Source organism: Octodon degus, unplaced genomic scaffold, assembly GCF_000260255.1.
Source record: "Octodon degus isolate 3935 unplaced genomic scaffold, OctDeg1.0 scaffold00316, whole genome shotgun sequence".
NCBI lineage: Eukaryota > Metazoa > Chordata > Mammalia > Rodentia > Octodontidae > Octodon > Octodon degus.
In genome coordinates, this window is record NW_004524892.1 from 57,077 (window position 1) to 63,770 (window position 6,694).

Below are 6,694 nucleotides of genomic sequence, written 5' to 3' on the forward strand. Positions count from 1 at the left end.
CTTTGTGACAATAGGGTGTCAAATTCCCCCATTACAATTGTGGTATTGCTCATTTTATTTTATATGTCTGTTAAACTTTCTCTTATGTAATTGGAAGCACCTACATTGGGTGCATATGTATTTGATTGTTATCTCTTCCTCTTATATTTTCCCCTAACAACTATGTAGTGACCTTTTTATCTCTTTTAATCATTCTTGTTTTGAAGTAGAGGGCCCCCAAAAGATAGCTCAGTAGAATAAGTGCTTGCCTGGAAAGCTCATAGTCCTGAGTTCAATCCCCTGTACCTCAAAAAAAAAAAAAAATGAAGTAGGAGCAAAACCAACGCCTGGCTTGGAGCGGCTACTGCTGAGGTCTCTGGCCAGTTTCTCTTCCACGCATCCACAAGCATGGGGAATATCTTCACAAACCTCTTCAAGGGCCTCTTTGGCAAAAAAGAAATGCGCACTCTCATGGTGGGCTTGGATGCTGCTGGAAAGACGACTATTCTTTATAAACTGAAGCTTGGTGAAATTGTGACCACCATTCCTACCATAGGTTTCAGTGTGGAGATGGTTGAATACAAGAACATCAGCTTCACCTTGTGGAATGTGGGTGGTCAGGACAAGATTCGACCACTGTGGCGCCACTATTTCCAGAACACCCAAGGCTTGATCTTTGTGGTGGACAGCAATGACAGAGAGCGTGTGAATGAGGCCCATAAAGAGCTAATGAGGATGCTGGCTGAGGACGAGCTCAGGGACGCTGTCCTCCTCATGTTTGCCAACAAGTAGGACCTCCCCAACGCCATGAATGCAGCTGAAATCACAGACAAGCTGGGGCTGCACTCTCTACACCACAGGAACTGGTACATTCAGGCCACCTGTGCCACCAGTGGGGACGGGCTCTATGAAGGACTGGACTGGCTCTCCAATTAGCTCCAGAACCCGAAGTGAACCAGAACCCCCTTCCGCTCACTTCCTCCTTCTCTGCCCTCTGCTTTCCTCTCATGTGGCAAACGTTGCAACTCTGTGGTCCTGAGTGCCAGAAGCTGTCTCCATGGGTTGGTCACAGTGTGCACGCATCATGCTGTACATGTGCAGAAGCAGCCTGCAGCCAGGTTTTTATTTAATGTAAATAGTTTCTGTTTCCACTGAGGCAGTTTCTGGTACTCCTATGCAATATTACTCAGCTTTTTTATTGTAAAGAAAATCAACTCACTGTTAGTACTGAGAAGGGATTTGGGTGCATGGGCACCTGGCCTCCAGGAGCCACTGAACTGCAGATTGGTGTCAGGATCCATTTGGTGGTTGGTTTATAACCCAAACTCAGTGGATTTTTAAAAATAATTAAAAATTACAAGGTGAGAAGAACACTTGAACACAAAGAAGGGAGACTATTCCTAGTGCAGTTTGGCCTGATCATCAGATCAGCTGTTCCTCTGGGAACTCCAGAGATATGACGAACAAATGCCAACCACTGCATGGTCACAGTCAAGACCCTGTGGCCCGCCTGTCTTTGGGTCACCTGCATTCCATAGCATTGTGCTTGTACTCATGCTCACATGGTCACCTCGGGGTAGCGGGGAGGGTTAAGAGGGGCACAGTGCCCACCCTCCCCCTCGGTCTGTGTGCAACTGGAGTGGCAGCCTATTCCTAGTGCCCACTCGGGACTTGTGTTGGTCAGAGTCTGGGTCTCACCAGCAGAAGCATGTGCAAACTGGGTCGGTTGGTCCACTCCAGACCACAGTCCCAGAGCACCCCCACCTCCATGTGTAAAGTAGATTCCTCCCTCAGCCTGCAAGGGTCCGATTTGCCATCAGAAAAGACGACCTCTACTTTTTTCATTTGTATTTTGATAAACACTGAAGAAGCTAGAGCTGTTAAATTTACCTTGAGAAACTTCAGAACTGGTTTATTTGGTCTTATGGAACCTCTTACTGCTTTCAATACATGATTAGTAATCAACCGTTTTGTATACTTGTTTTCAGTTTTCATTTTAACAAGCACTGTAATTATAGTATTAGAATAAAGTCTCTTAACTATTAAAAAAATGAAGTAGACATTATTAGCAAGAAAAATAGCTGCCCCTGCTTTTTTCTGGGTTCCTGTTGCATGGAGTATTGTTTCCTATTCTTTGACTTTATTCTATAAATTTCCTTTTTAGTTAAATGTGCTTCTCGTTGGGTTTTATTGATCCACTCTTCCAGTCTGCTTCTTCTCATTTGTGAATTGAGGCCATTTACATTGATGGTTATAAGTAGTACGTTTTGGCTTATCTTTGTCATGCTATTTTTGTGATGTAGGTTCCCTACTTTTGTTCCCTGTTTCACTCTTTGCTCTGCTTGGTGGTTCCGTCCTGTTGTTGCTCTTGAAGTTATGACAGTTTTTGCCTGTCTTTAGAATATCTATCAGTAATTGAGGTAAAGTTGACTTGGTGGTCCTGAATTTCCTTATTTATTCTTTGTCATGGAAGTATCTTATCCCTGTGTTAATTTTTTTATTAAATTTATTGAGGAATAAATAACAAAGAGAGTTTCAAAACTGATTAATAAGACAGTCTCAATAATTAATACATTGCATATTGTTGTCTTCGTAGTGGTTATTCAAAGTACAAGATGCAGACATGATATCCTGTCCAAACACTATTAGCACAAATCTTTCTTCTCATTGAATTAAGAGAAAGTAACTCTATGTCTATCCTAAATATTTTGTACATACAGATACAAAATGGTCCTTCATTTGTATCCCGTTTTTTTGCTTAGCTTTTTCAGAGACGGGTATTCCATTGATATTTAAATATGGTAGGTGCATTAATTCAGCAAAATAATCCAATATACTTCAGAAGTCCACAATAGTAGTGGGTTATCCGTAGGACTGGCAATGTCAGAAGTTATTGACTTGAGCCATTTATAGCTCAGCATTTTAATATGGCTTTACCTTTTATACTTCATTTTTATACTTTTCTGCTGAATGATTAAGACCAAAATAAAGCAAGGTCTATATAACAAGAAATGTAATCTTTTCTACGTTAAATTTGATAGATTGTTTTTCATGGTACATCAATCAGACTTGGAAGTTATTTTCTTTCAGGACCTTAAATACTTTACTCCAAGTTCTTCTTCACTTGATATTTTGTTAGAAATCTACCATGATTCTAATGAGCTTTCCAATATAGTTCATCTTGTTTTAATATTTTATTCTTTTGCTGAATTTCTGGCATGTCGATTATTATGTGTCTAGGTGTAGATTTATTTTGACTCTCTGTTTGGAGTTGTATATGTCTCACTTATCTGTATGTCCAATACTTTTCCCATACTTGGAAAATTTTGTGCTTCTAGTTCTGCAAAAAGTGTTTCTATGTCATCTGTGCTGACTCCTGCTGTTTTGTTGATACCTGTTCATCATATGTTGTGTTTTCTTTGCATCATCTTGTACTTGCTCAATTATTTCCTAGTTCCTTGTTATTAAGAGATCATTCCTGGATAGGGATATAGCTCAGTGGCATAAGCACATGTCTGGCAAGCAGAAGGTCATCAGGTTGATCCCTGGTACTGAAGAAAAGAAAAAAATAAGAGGTCTTTCCTTTTCTGTTCACTAGCTGAAATGCTGCTGTTATGATTTGTGTTTAGTGGTCCCTACAAAGCCTCATGCTGCTACTGGGGCAGGCTTCTAGAATTAGTGATTAATTTTTTATCCAGTGCTGAGTATGAGTGCTATACCCGACCTTAGGCAGATAGAGTGCATACAATATAAGAAAGGGTGAGAGGCTTGCTATCTGTGGCAGCTGCTACTCTTCCCTTTGCTCATTGCTGTTTTCCACCACCATGAACTCCTGCCCTCTGCCTATTGCCACTCTGCTTTGTAGCCTGCTGAATATGCACCGTGACCTCCACAAACTGGAAGCTAAATAAACCTTTCCTTCCTTAATTTTGGGTGTTTTGTATTTGTTCCAGCAATGAGAAAAATGTAATGGAGACAGCTTACTTTACAGTCTGAAATTCTACCTTCGTTCAGGAGGATTTGTCAGTTTTCAGTGGAATCCTTTATTTCCAGTACATCTATTTGGATCTGTTTTAGGCATTCTAATTCTTCCCTGTATTGTTCATTCTAGGTTTCTATCATTTTTCTATTCTCCTCACTTTTAACTATGCCTTCTTTAAATGTGCCTAGCAATTCTTTTATGTTTTATCTTTTCTTTTCTAAATAAGATATTATTTCTGATCTGATTTCTTTTATATCCTGCTGAAGTTGTTTCTTTACTATAGTTGCTATCATTTCACAAATTTCAGTTGTGTGACTTCTAATTTCTTCTGTGTTCTTGTCTGTTCTGGTTGGGCTTGGGATCTGAGATTGCCTTTTGCTCGTTTGTTTTGAAAAATTTGAAGCTTCCAATATTCATTCAGGCCCAGCATTGATGGGATAGGGTAGGAAACAAGTCAACAAAGCTCCTGCAACCGCAGGTGTGCAGGGTAGGCTCACCAAATCTCCTGCTGTGTGGGGCTCACTGTAGCTTCCACCATAGTGAAGGGGGAATGACCTGCATCTCAGAAAGGCTCCAAGGATGATGGTTGTAGCCCAAAGCTTCGCAAGGCTCTCACGATTTTACATGTCAAGGTAGGTCTCACCAAGACTCCCAAAACTGGTGGAGGGGCAAGCCAAAGCTCAGCAAAGCTCTAGAGATTGTGGTGAGGACAGGGTTGGACTCAGCATGTGCTCATGGCTGTTTTGTGTGCACCTGCCTTCTGCCTTGTTGGGATAGGCCTGCTTTTATATTTTTAATATCTCAATCATAATGTATATGACTGCATTTTGAAGCTTATTAAACTGAGTTGAGGGGCTGGGGAGATGACTCAGTGGAATAAGTGCTTCCCTGGCAAGCGCAAGGACCTGAGTTCAATCCCCCGTTCCACAAAAAAAATAAATAAATAAAATAAATAAATAAATAAATAGAGTTGAGTTTTATGCAGTATTTTCACTGAGTTAAAAAGGAAGGTTATAGGTCATGACTGAAAAAGAATATGAATCAACTTTCTGTCACTGTGACAAAGTACTTGAAATAAACTATTTAAAAGGAACAAAGATTTCTTTTGCCTCATAGTTTCATAGTACTCAGTCCATGTTTGCATGACCCTGTTCCTTTAGGTCTTCAGTAGCATATTAAATCATGGCTGGAGCATACGGTGAGAAACCCTTTTTATTTCCTGAGAGCCAAGAAGCAAGGGGAGAGAGCTAGAAACAGAAAGACTCCTGTCTTCTTCAAGGACACACCCCCAGTAGCCTAAATTCTTCTGAGTAGGCCCAATTTCTTAAAGGTTCAACACCTGCCAATGGTGCCACAGGCTAGGGTCTAAGGCTTCAAAACAGGGGCCTTTGGAGCATGTTCAAGATCTAATCTACAACAAAAGGTGACCACTGTGTTGGACCTTTGAATAAAGAAAACAAGTTGCAACATAGAATCGCAGGTGAGTTTGGAGGTGGGTTTAGAATAAAAACTTCTTGGTAAAATCTTTAGTTTAAATGGAGACACTGGATATTGCAAGATTAGACAATGTTCATTCTTTGTGATCCTGTTCGAAAATTGTGTCTTTGCATTCAGTCTCCAAATACAGACTTTTTCTGGCTAGAGAGGTTGGCATATAGGTAGGAGTGAGGAAGAAAGCAACCTAAGTTTACCCCTATTGCTCCAGTCACACTGAAGAGTTGCAAGTAAGGTTTATGGAACACAATGTACCCTAATGTGTACATTATGAAAACAAAAGAGCACTTATATGGCATTCACAGGATGAAAATGGAAACCATTACTCCCTACTACCTTATATTTAATGGAGGATGAATACATGGTAGCTTCTGATTGAGTTTCAAAGCCATACTGGCCTTCATAGTCAAAACTGACGTATGGGCACTTTCACCTTCTGCAATGTGTTTTGTTCCAGATCCTAATGCCAGTATTTAGGGACTAAGACCCATGTTAGTTCCACAAGAAACAAGAAATCTTCAGAGATTTGTTTGTCAGTCTACATATGTCTGAGAGTGGGGACTGAGACTATTTACTTAATGTGTTTGGCACAGTGTGTCACCACACAGCTTGGACACATAATGATCCTGTTTCAGCCTCCCCAGTGCAGAGATTACAGGCATGCACCACCATGCCCAGTACTGGGGGTGGGCTTCGGGCACCTCGGGCGAGGCCAGGATGACATGTGTTACTAGGGATGAAATCCGGGTCTTTGAGCTTGCCTAGGCACAGGCATAGACTAATGAGTTATTGCTACCATTTCTGAGAGTCTTTCTTTCTTTCTTTCTTTCTTTCTTTCTTTCTTTCTTTCTTCTTTCTTTCTTTCTTTCGTATTTAGTACAGGTTCTACAGGGTCTCATTACACAGATCAGACTCATAGTGATCCTCCTATGTTCAGCTTTCGAAGCACTGGGATTACAGGTATCCGCCACCATGCCCAGTCTCATTTGACCTTTCCTTGAGGGCCAGGGACAGTGCTGGCATGGCACGCTGGGAGTCAAACCCGGTCCCTGTGCCTGCCTAAGCAGGAGCTTTAGTCCGCTGAGCTATCTGGCCAGCTGGTTGAGAGTTTATCTTTATAGTGGAATTATTTCTAAAATGGAAAACGAATTTTTCTTGGAATATGTATATCTGTGTCTATCTACACATCCACCCATCCACGCCCCCACACAACACATGCAAGCACGCACAAACATGTAC

At 41.1% G+C, this 6,694-nt stretch overlaps 1 pseudogene; it reads left to right on the forward strand.

Moving 5' to 3' along the window:
* Positions 1 to 354: 354 nt before the first annotated feature.
* LOC101589403 lies at positions 355 to 915 on the forward strand (annotated as a pseudogene).
* The last annotated feature ends 5,779 nt before the right edge of the window (positions 916 to 6,694 follow it).